Source organism: Equus asinus, chromosome 1, assembly GCF_041296235.1.
Source record: "Equus asinus isolate D_3611 breed Donkey chromosome 1, EquAss-T2T_v2, whole genome shotgun sequence".
Taxonomy (NCBI): Eukaryota; Metazoa; Chordata; class Mammalia; order Perissodactyla; family Equidae; genus Equus; species Equus asinus.
This window is the reverse complement of record NC_091790.1, coordinates 153,179,855-153,192,330: the sequence shown is the minus strand read 5'-3', so window position 1 is coordinate 153,192,330 and position 12,476 is coordinate 153,179,855. Positions and strand designations below refer to the sequence as shown.

Genomic DNA, 12,476 nt, shown 5'->3' with positions numbered 1-12,476 from the left:
AATGGAATGACCTGGAATAGAAAATGTTGCATTATAGTAGCAAGAGCGTGTATTGTTTTCCGAAACTTATTTCGGTTTCAGACTTTTGAGTGTATACACACATGTGTAAACTTATCTGATATAAACACTTCCTGCTGTTAACTGTGGTCAGAAAGGTTTGAAGGATACTCACAATTCTGCCTTATTCCAGGGTAGCCTATTGTAAAATAATACTGTCCCCTTTCCTTTTTGGCTGTTCAAAGGACAGTCAACTATAAACTGTGAGCTCCTCAAAGAGTTGCTAATAAGTAAATATGGCATATCACCAGAGCTTCTCAAACGTTTGTAGCCTACTGTCAAAAACGTGTTCCCTATAGTACTATTGTCACATCCCAGAAAGTATCAAACACTGCAGACTTCCCTGAGACTGCTTTGTGGCTGAAATGAAGAAGGTTATGTAACTATCGTAAGAATGGACAAGGAAGGCACGAAGACAACAACCATAACACGCACAATTTACACTAAAGGAGAATGGACAATGTGCCAGGCATTGACTAAGCATATTGCCTGTATCATCTCACTTAATCTTTGCAACAATCTATTATCATCCTAATTTTTCAAATGAAGAAACTGAGTCACCGACATAGGGACCACATTTACCAAGCAGGGGAGGCGGAATCCCAACCCAACAGTCTGACCTTAGCGCCTGAGGTCTTACTGTTCACATCACATGGGTTCCCTGTACCAGCCTCCAGAAGACTGACCCACCTACCACCTTCAAGTTGGAGAAACTGTGACTGTGCAAGACGCATTCCAGAGAGACTTAAAATCAAACACAATGGAAAGGTGGTTCTGTGTCTGTCTTGTTCAGTGCTTTGTCCTAAGAGCCACTGCGGTGCTAGCTGTCAAACAGCAGGTGCTCAGTTAGTGTTTCCCGAAACAGATAAATGAATGTACCACGCACATGTAAGTTTCTCAACAAAATTTATACAGATGTTGATTAGAAGAGAGGTGTTTTGGCATTGGATATTTTCTCATCAGAGTCAAGATTCCCAGGCTTTACAGTCTCAAACCTTACATCAGTACCAGTATTTGGTTAAAAAGAGTTGGTTGTAACAACAGTAATAAGATCTCATGCCTTGCAAGAACCCTTATCATTTCAAGGGCTTTCACATGCCTTGTCTGGTCTGAGCCTCCCTACAACCTCTGATTTCTCCATTACTGATTTATTTTTCACCAACATTCAGTCAAGTGAAAGATGATTTAAAATACAGCTCGTCAACATTATATGCACAGCATCATATGTTAGGGATCTTATATTGTCTCTCGAGATTAAACCTTCCCAATGATGCTCTTTTTCAAGTGATAAAACTCTGTTCACATAAAAATAAACAGTAGTTATAAAAAGTCTATCATTTGGGCAGTGGCGTCAGGCAGCAATTACTATATGGTCGTACTATAATTGAATACAAGTTTATGGTCTGTGACATAAAAAATGTTCCTTGATAGCTTAAATATCTATCTATAGCCTATCATGTAATTAGCATTTCTTCTTGCCCTTGATCAAAGCAGTATTACATGATTTTCTACTGGCTCAAGGATGTTTGCCTCAAGTCAATTACCTACAGCCCTCCGAAACTCATGTGGCTGTTTTCCTGGTACATCTTGGCTTTAGCTGGAGCATAAGTACAGCTTATCTTGAACCAGAAAGAAGCTAACCTGCAAGTACAACCAAACTCCTGTGCAAAAGCACAAGGCCTTCCCTGACCTCCCACCACTCCTCACCTCCCTCCAGGCATTCTGGCCTTCTCTTTGTTCCTCCATCAGGGCAGCTTCAAGGCCACAGAAACTGTTCCATCTGCCTGCAGTCACTTTCCCTCTGACCTTTGTACAGTTGGCTTCTTCTCATCGTTCAAGTCTTAGTTCAAATTCACCTCCTCACGTCAGCCTTCCCTGGCTGTCCTATTTTCTATTACCCTCTACCCAATTATCCTACATGTTCCTATTTTATTTTCTTCATGGCGCTTACTAGTATCCTATCAGTCACTTATTCATTTCCTTGTTTACTGTTTGTCTCCTCCACTTGACTAGAAGCTCTAAAGGAGCAAGGCCCTTATTCAGTACAACACTGCCACACCTAGCACAGTGGCCGGCATAAAATATGTTCTCAGTAGACATTCATTATATGAATGAAAGAAGAGAGAAATGAACAAATGAATGACAGCAACAATACACAGCAGAACAATGCTTTGTTCTCTCCTTCACTCATTCACGTGGTAATACACATGTGGTTACTCTTTCCAGGGCGTACAGGCCAATGAAGAATGCAGAAAAGCAATTATAATTGTTTTGCTAGGGCAAGTATAAAGTACTATGACAGCACACAGAAATAGGGCCCTGTCTAATCCAGGGCTTGGAAAGACATTTTGGAGGAGAAGTTATTTATGCTAAGACCTAAAGAATGAGTATCATTTAGGTTGTAGAGAACTTAGGGGTTGGCCGCACAGGGAAGCAGTGTTTAAGCCACAGGAAGCAGCCTGTGTGACAGAGCAGGTGTCAGGGAACTGAAGGAAGTCTAGAATGGCCAGAGGGGGAGAGAGAGGCAGACCAGGTGCACAAGGACACCAGAGAGGGGAGCAAGGGCCCAAACGCGCAGGGCTAGGCCAGCTTAGTGAGGAGTCTGAACTCCAATCCAAGGGCAATGAGATGTTGCTGAAGGGTTTGGGGAGGTGGGGTGATAACGAGATTTGTGTTTTTTGAAGACTTCTCTGCCTGTAGTATGATGAATTGGAGGGAAGTAAGACTGGAGAAAGACCAGAGAGGGGGATGCTATGCTCATCCAGGTGAGAAAAGAAAGTGGTTGGGACTAGGATATTAAAGCGGTGGAGAAAACAGTGAGACTAGAGACATTTAGGGCGACTGAAGAGATTTGCTGGCTGACTGGATACTGGGTGAAAGAAGAGTCAAGTGGGCTTCAAGTGTGAGCAACTGAAGAACGTTGATTTTTTTTTCTGAAGTTGGCAAGAGTGGAGAAACAGGTTTGAGAAGAGTGAATATATTTTGAATGTTCTACATTGGATATGCCTGCAGACTTCTAACGGAAACGTCCAGTATGCTCCTGGCTGTGCTTCAGGAGAGAAGTCTGAGCCAGGGATCAAAGGCATCAGCATGTTACAACAGAAACTCAGCAGCCATCGAAGTAGATGAAATTAGCTAGGAATATGTGGTGTGGTGAAAAGAAAAAGGGACCTAATATAGAGCCACAAGGAATAGAAACATTTAAGGGGCAGGAGGAGGAAGAGGGGAAAGAAAATTGAAAAATAGCCCAGGAAGCAGGTGGAAAAATGGAATTAAAATAAACATAAATATAAGGGAACAGAGTATTTGAAGATGGAGGAAGTGTATTCTAACATAAAAAACAGACTCAGTCAAGTGGTAGAAATGGGTCATGGAGAGAGCAGGAGATGAGAAAAGGGAACAAGAGAGTAGGGATATTTAGTTCTAAAAGTTTCATTATAATAAAAGTAAGAGAGATAGAGCAGGAAACGGAAGGAGATGTGGCATCAAGGAACAATTTTTGGTGGTTATTTTGAGAGAGACTTGGGAATATTTAATTGCTCATGGGAATGAGCCAGAGTGAGAATTTGAAGACACAGTAGAAAAGGTAGTCAGGGAAATCCTGAGAGTCCCAGAGCACAGGTGGAGAAATAGCTCCAGTCAGAGGCTATCCTCCCGTTATAACACGAGAATGCTGCAGAAGGTGGAGCATCAGCCCATGGCGACTATCTAGTTGCTCTCTAATGGCATCAACAGATAATAAGAGCTAACATGTATTAAGCACTTACTATCTAACAGACATTGTGTGGGTGCATGTGTATGCCTCTGTATACCTGTGTGTGTATTCTAATTTAATCATCACAAGAACCCTATGAGGAGGATATTATTACTCCATTTTTATACATGAGAATATGATGTGATTTGCCCAAGATCACACAGTTATAAATGGTAGAGCCAGGATTTAGTATATGATTCGAGGATTTTACTGTATATTTTATAAACAATATAAGCAAAACTTTCCCATGCAGATAACATATTCATTAACAGGACATCTTGGCCAGGCAAGAGTTGATCTGTAATGATTTTGGTGGTTGGAGGGATGTAATTAGGTATCCCCCACCTATGAATTCTCTTATTTAGATAAACACGGAAACAATTCCCAAGAAAGAGAATCTTTCTGACCACCACTGAGGTTTATATGATATACATGTTTACGACACTATGGTGTTCCCAAAGAGGCCAGATTGCTTGGTGGGATGATGGTGAACTCACCATGAAGGAAGGTGTCAGGTATAGAAAGTCATAGACTTAAGGTCAGAGAGAAGGGCTGGTTCCTGATAGGCAGTGGTAGCTGATCCTGAAGTTCGTCCTGACCCAGCTCCTGTGGCAGTATGGCATAAAGAGGCCAAGTATGTGAACTTAAAGAGCTGAATCCCCATATATTATAGGTTTAAATAGAACAACACAGTAAGAACATTTTCCTTGTAGCAGTGGAAGTCTTGCAATTTCACTAGCATCAGGCATGGCAGAGTTCCCAATCTAGGGACACCCAAGCCACCATGGCAAAGCAGCTGGAAGAGGCCCCTCTGTAGAAATGTTAAAATCTAGAGCTTGAGGTCCTCAGCTCTGTAAATCAAAGTTAACATTGCAATATCACGGCTCAAGTACTTTGGGGGGTCAGCTACAATCCTTTTCCGACTGGACATAACACAGAAATAATGTTCTTTTTGTTTCAAAACAATAACAACAAGGATCTCTAATCCTGAAACACGGCAACGTTTTGGCTTCGGCAATATCAGAAACAACAGACTTTCATTTCCACCAGCTAGAACAAAGGAAATTACAAAACAGACCAGACTCCATACTCGTTGTCACTCCCAGGGCCTGTGTTGTGGAATCCTCTCCCGTGTTCACTTCCTACTTCTTCTTTAATCATATTGCTAAAGCCACCAGTACAATATTGAGCAACGAATGTCAGAGACAGTGAACATCATTACCTCATTCTTGACACTAATGGAAATGATTCTTATGTGTCACCATTCAGCATGATTTTCTCTGCAGGTTTCTGGAAGATATTCTTCAAGTTATAAAGTTTCCTTCAAATACTCATATTAGAAAAGTAAAAGGTGTAAAATCAATAATCTAAGCTCCCACCTTGAGAAACTTGAAAAAGGGGAGCAAATTGAAGAGAGTAGGGATACTTCAAAATAAGTAGAAGGAAATAATCAAGATAAAGCAGAAATTAGTGAAATATAAAACAAACAATAGAGAAAATCAAAGTAAAAGGTTAGTTCCTCAAAAATACAAATAAAATTGATAAATACTTAGAAAGCCTGATTAAGGAAAAATGCAAGAAAACACAAATCAGCAATACCAGGAATGAAAGAAAGACGTGACACCAGATCCTCCGAATGGATGTTGAGAAAAGAATAGCAACTCACATCAACACGTCTGAAAACGTAGATCAGGGATGGCGAACTTTTCCTGTGAAGGGCCACATGGTACACATTGTACACTTCACAGGCTACACGGCCCCTATCGTGACTCCACTTAGACATAAGCACTGAGCCATATTTGGCCAGAGGGTCATAATTTGCCTGCCTCTAACTTAGATGAAAGAGAGAAATATCTTGAAAAACAGAAATTTCCAAAACTGGCACAAGAAAGAAACAAAGCTACACAGTAGCATATCAAGAAATCAATTAATTTATAATTTAAAAATATTCCATAAAGAAAACTCCGGGCCCAGATGGCATCACCAGTGGTTTCTATCATAAATTCTTTCACAAAATACATGAGAATAGAATAGTTTCCAATTCCTTTTAAGGAGCATAATCCTGATCCCAAAACTGTTAAAGATATTATAAGAAAAGACAATTACAGATAGATGTCCATTATAAACATAAATGCAGAATTCCTGAACGAAACATTAGCATAGAGTCCGACAAAAAATATATACATATATAAATGGTAATATATCGTAACCAAGTGGAGGTTATTTCAGGAATGCAAAGTTGGCTTAACATTCAAAAATTCACCACAGTAATAGGATGAAAGAGGCAAACCACACAAGCATCTCAACAGATCTGAAAAAGTTCAGCGCTTCTTCAAGATAAAACTTCTCAGTAGGTAGTAATGGAAAGTATTTTCCTTTATTTGAGAAAGGGCATCTACAAAAACCTATAACTACTATCAAATTTAATGGTGAAACACTCAACTATTCTTACCAAGACTGGGAACAGGCCAAGATGCTGCTCTCACTGTTTCTAGTCAACATTGTACTAGAGGTCCTAGCCAATTCAATAACTCAAGAAAAGAAAATAAAAGGTAAAAAAGAATGGAAGACAAGAAGTAAAACATTACTTACAGATGGTATGTTTACGTACATAGAAAGCCCTACAAAACTATTAAAAAAAAAAAGAACTCCACTAAAACTAGTAAGCAAATCTGGCAAAGTCCCAAGACACAAGGTGAATGTTTAAAAAATCAATATACTTCTATATACCAGCCACAAACACTGGAAAATAAAATTTAAAATTAATTAATGTATGTTTACAGCATCAAAACATATCAGCTATCTAAAAATAAGTCTGGCAAGGAAAGTGCAAGACCTCTATATTAAAAACTACAGAAAACATTGCTGAGAGAAATTAAAGCAGACCTGTATTGAGAGATACACCATATTCTTGAATTACAAAAATGATCATTTGTTACTGCAAGTAAAAAAAGAAATCATCATTGTTAAGATCTCCATCATCCCAACATTTATATTTATATTCAATGTCATCTCAGTTAAAATTAAATTAGGCTAAAAGATTAAAAAGGCTTTTTAAAATAAATAATGTAACAAAAAAATCTATGTAGAAATTAAAAAAACTTAGAATAGCCTAAATAATTTTGCAAAAAAAAGAACAAAGTTGGAAGCTATATATAACATGATTTCAAGCCTTACCATAAAGCTACAGTAATTAATACAGTGTAGATTCGGCATAAAGACAGAAAAATAGATAAATGAAACAGGAGAGTCTGGAAACAGACTCACTTATATACAGTCATTTGATATTTAACCAAGTTTCCAAGTTAATTCAATGGAAAAAGAAAAGATGTAAAGAGATCTAAATGAAAAACCCAGAACCATAAAGCATCTAGAAGGAAACAGAATATATTTGTGACATTGAGATAGGCAAGAATTTCTTGTATATTACACAAAAAGCATCAATTGTAGAAGAAAAATTTGATACACTACATCAAAATTAAAACATTCTATTCACCCAATATACCATTAATAGAACAAGTAGTCTATTCATTTCCTGACAAAACAAAGAAATCCTCCAACCAACATTATACAAACATCCCACTTAAAAAAAACTGAGCAAAATATTTGAACAAACATTTCATAATAGAAGATATGTGAATGCCAACAAACACGTGAAAAGTTGCTCAACGTCATTAGACATGAGAGATAAGCCAATTAAAACCACAATGAGATACTATTTTACTCCCACTGGATTGGCTGCAATTGTCAAGACTGACAACACTCAAGACTGGCCAGTATATGAAGCAATTAGAATTCTGTCACTTTATTGATAGGAATGTAACAATGGAGAACTGTGTGGCAGTTTCCTAAATGGTTAAACATATACCTTCCCGAGATGCAGCAATTTCACTTTTAGATATTTACCAGGAGAAATGAAAATACACGTCCACAAAAAGACTTGTACAAGAATGTTTCAAGCAGCTTTAGAAATAATAGCCCAAACTGGAAACTCAAATGTCAATTAACATAATGGATATACAAAGTGTGATGTATTTATACTGAACAACAAAAAATGAACTTCTCATACCTACAACAACATGGACGACTCCTGAAAACATGTTTGTCAAGAAATGGGAAGGGTCTGAGATTTTACTTCACTTATATGCTAAGTTACTCTGCCACAGATTCATGGATGCTGGCAGAAGACTCGTGGGTCACAGATAAAGGACAGTTTATTAGTCAGAGCAATAGCATTGAGCAATATCAGAGTATCAGCATGTACTGGTCCCTGACCCTCAACTTTCAAAAGGTAGCCAGAAAACAGCCATATGATGCTTGCACATGCAGTAGTTGTGTCACAGCAGAGGAAGCCTGCATTTAGGGAGCTCAAACCTTTTCTAACAGACAGTAAGCATGCCTGACCTTTGCCCTGGAAGGAGCTATTACCTTTATTGTACTGGACAGCAAGCCAAACTGCCCTTTGCTCTCAAAAGAGACGCTATCTCTATCTTCCAAGGATGTTTCCTACACAAACATCCTTGCAAAGATAGTTTAGAACAAAAGCAGTCAGTATCTCTGTTCATAAGATGTACAAAATGTGAGACCCACAAAGGATTGTCTCCCAACAGTGTTAAATGAAAAATCCAGACCAAAAAGGAGGATACCCTAATTCGTGGGACTAGCCAACAGAATTTTCTTTTGTACTTTATCATTGCTTGCTTTTTTGCATCAAGTTTATTAGAACTTCATAAAAGGAGTAAAAAAATCTTTCCATTTTCTACACTCTAGAACAGTTGCTACAACATGGTATTTATCTGTTTTGAATGTCTGATAAAACCATTGGAACAAGGCTCTATTTAGAGGGTATACAACTTTACCTTGACCACCATTTCAATTATTTCTGTGGTTACTGGCCTACTCGAGTTTTCTGCCTCATTTTGAATGAACTTTTGAAACAGTATTTATAGAAAATCATCCATTTCATTTAGATTTTCAACTTCAATTGTTAGCATAAAATCACATAGTGTCATATAGTCTTTTTTAAATCTCTTTCCAATAAGGGTTAATGTTTCCTTTCCTTACCTTTTGCTGTTTTTGCCTTCTCCTCTGAACTGCAAATCTTTGTCAGTGTTACTGTTCAAAGAAACCACTCTTGGGTTAATGGATTAGACTGGACTCATGGAATATATGTGCAACAAATCGCTTTTTCTCTTACCTCCATCTCTCATTGTGGGGATCTTGAATTACTTCAGGATCTGTTCTGATTTTTTTCTAGAACAGAGGTTGGTAAACTACAGTCCATGAGCCAAATCTGGCCCACCACCTGTTTTTATAAAGTTTTACTGGGATCCAGTCATGCCCATTCATTTAAAAATTGTTTATGGCTTCTGTCCTATTACAACAGCAGAGATGAGTAGTTGTAAAAGAGACTACATGGCCCATAAAGACTAAAATATTTACAATCCCATCCTTCACAGAAAAAGTTGCCTGACTCGAGCTCTCGAGTCAAGACATAGTCATGGCAGGAGTCCTCAAAAATGTCTCACTTTGGTTATGAAGCATGTCTCAGGCTTTATCCTGGGGACAAATGCCTTCAATGATCATCTCTTGGGATGTACAGGAGACAGAAATGGTCAACTGTCCACCTCTTCCACACTTAATCCTTATCACTGACCACAGACGCCTCATGTTTTTTATATTTATTGAATCTGAGTTTGCAATTTCTCTGGAATTCCGTTGGGATAAAAATGAACTTATCATTGCAACAGCTTTCTCTTTTTACTATGTTTGTAGTTTTTCTCTGTTCTTAGTTACCTATCAGTTCAATTTCATCTGTTGTCAGTATCTAGGCATTCCTCAAATTATCTGGCCCACTATTTCCAGGTACAGTATGATCTCTTCTTTATACCTTACTTGTCATTCAATATAATTTTTGATGTGTTAAAGTAACCATAATAGGCCCAAGATGGCGTCACTCATGCTAAGCTCCATGGCAGCAAACCAACACTTACGGTTTCTATGCCCAGCTCTCCCAGAAATGACAGGCTAGGTCAAAATCAGTGCTTGCCTACTCGGCACCAGTTACCTAACCTGGCTCCAGGACCTCCCTTTGTTCCATACAAGGAAGGCAACCCTGCTTTATCCGATCAGTAAATGCCCAGGATAACTTCCTTGTTCCTGCTCACTTTGGTCTATAAAAATCTCTTGCCTTATACAGCTCTTTGGAGCTCCTTTCACCTGCTAGGTTGGATGCTGCCTGATTCATGAATCATTGAATAAAAGCCTACCAGATCAGTAAATTGTGGAAAAATTTTCTTTTAACAGATGAGAGGGGAGGTGGAGACGATGTGCTCTACTCACGATCTTGTGGGCTCCTGCTATATTATAAAGCAGGCGGCTAACAGATCACACTTTTCTATAAAGGGAAAAAAATTACTTGCTTCCAAAATACACTGGATAACTGCAATCTTCACAGGCTTCCTCATTCAGGGAATAGGGTTAGGGCAAGATAAAAACACTATCCAAGTTGTATCCAATTGTTTCTGAATTTCTCGGTGACTAAAAGTGAGGCCAAAAATTGGCCCTAAGCAGCAAACCAAGAGTCTCTTTCTTCTACGCATAATATTGCGAGTCTCTGTGGTAGGGAAGGACGGATGGGTAACGAGAAATGTTTTACACGGCTTATCAGGAGTCTTATTAAAAGTACTCTGGGAATGTCCCAGCACACTAGTAATTAATTTTTTAAAGTCCAAAATGTTTCCATCTCTTTTTTGATGATTTTCACACAGATCAATAATAAAGAGAGAAAAAACTTTCTTACTAGATCCCAAAACAAAATAGTTTTGCCAAGGAACCCTCAAATCTGAGAAACTAAATTTACTGTATTTGTCATATTTTTTTTTTTTTTTAAAGATTTTATTTTTTCCTTTTTCTCCCCAAAGCCCCCCGGTACATAGCTGTGCACTCTTCGTTGTGGGTTCTTCCAGTTGTGGCATGTGGGACGCTGCCTCAGCGTGGTCTGACGAGCAGTGCCATGTCCGCGCCCAGGATTCGAACCAACGAAACACTGGGCCGCCTGCAGCGGAGCGCGCGAACCCAACCACTCGGCCACGGGGCCAGCCCCAATATTTGTCATATTTTTAAAGACTCTGGCAAGGTGGGATTATATATCCAAAATGCAGTATTTTTGCCTTGAATCCCAATATTACCTAACATATAATCACAATATGTCTAGGGGAGAAATAGAATTTAAACTAATTATCTGTATTTATCTCACTACAGTTTGGAAGTGAGAACTAGGGAAAGAAATTACTTGTCCAGGCAGATCATCAAGTATAGCCAAGTCTGATCTCAGTTTTAAAATTAAGCTATTTTAAAGGATGAAAGTTCATTTAAAAAACTGCTTGTATTAGCAAGAGTAATTTTAACTAAAAGCAAACTCTAGCAGATGGTTACATCCATTTTTAAAGAGTGAAAACTGAAGGGGTTTCAATTTAGATGCACACACTTCCCATGAACCCAACTACAGCTCTAACAGTGTTCAAACGTTAGCTTGTCTGATACGCAGAATAGCATCAGTTGCAAAATTGAAATACTGCATTGAAGGCATCTGTTGGCTGGTCTGTCAAACATTTGAATTCGTACTAGAAGTGTTTCATAATTAAGCAGATAAATGCTTTCTTCATAAACCACCCTCTTTGTCTATTTTTCATTCAACATGAAAAAGAAACATTATATAACTCTTGAACAAAATGGAAAACTTTAAAACTATTTTAAGGGAGAAAAAGGTAAATTCTCTTAATTAGTTGAATAAGCTAAAGCTACTGGGATATGAGGAACGTTAGCTATAAGAATCAACCCAAGTTGATGACACGGGAGAGAATGGGCACTTTTTTTTTTTTTTTTTTAAAAAGACTGGCACCTGAGCTAACATCTGTTGCCAATTTTCTTTTTTTTTTTTCCTTCCCAAAGCCCCCCCAGTACATAGTTGTATATTCTAGTTGTAGGTCCTTCTGGTTGTGCTATGTGGGACGCCGCCTCAGCATGGCCTGGTGAGCGGTGCCATGTCTGCTCCCAGGATCCGAATCAGCGAAACCCTGGGACGCCAAAGCAGAGCGCGCAAACTCAACCATTCGGCCACGGGGCTGGCCCCAGAAGTGGACACTTCTCTTATGGTGATACTGGAAAGGTAAATTTGACGAGATTCTCCAATGGCTTAAAAAATACTCTTTGACCTAGCAATTTTACATCTTGAAATTTATCCTGAAATAATACAGAAAAACACATGCAACATGTCTGTATATACAAGACTGTTTACTACAATATTAATAATGATAGCCAAAAATCAAAACACAACCTAAATAGCCAGTATTAAGTAAATTATAGTAGTAATAGGGAGTCTTGCAACATATGGGATTAAGCTGAATGGACAATTCCTTTATTAACACAAAAGACTTAAATAAAACAAACGACATCCATATGCAAAGTACATAGTCAAATATGTGAGAGGTGGAAAGGAAGAAGGTGACAGAAGTTGAGGGTGGGGAGGGCTCGGAGTGTGTGATATTCCTCCATGCCGGCAATGTGCTTCAAAGCCAGAGCAGCAGAATGAGGTTAACAGGCTGATGCCAGGTCAGCCTACAGCAGGGTTTGGGGAGAAACCCAAATAGATGGAGACCGTGGC

At 38.7% G+C, this 12,476-nt stretch overlaps 1 protein-coding gene across 9 annotated transcripts in view; it reads right to left on the bottom strand.

The window, feature by feature from the left end:
- DNAH11 (dynein axonemal heavy chain 11) overlaps nucleotides 1-12,476 on the bottom strand; it is a 295,517-nt gene that overhangs the window by 185,837 nt on the left and 97,204 nt on the right. The window lies entirely within an intron of this gene.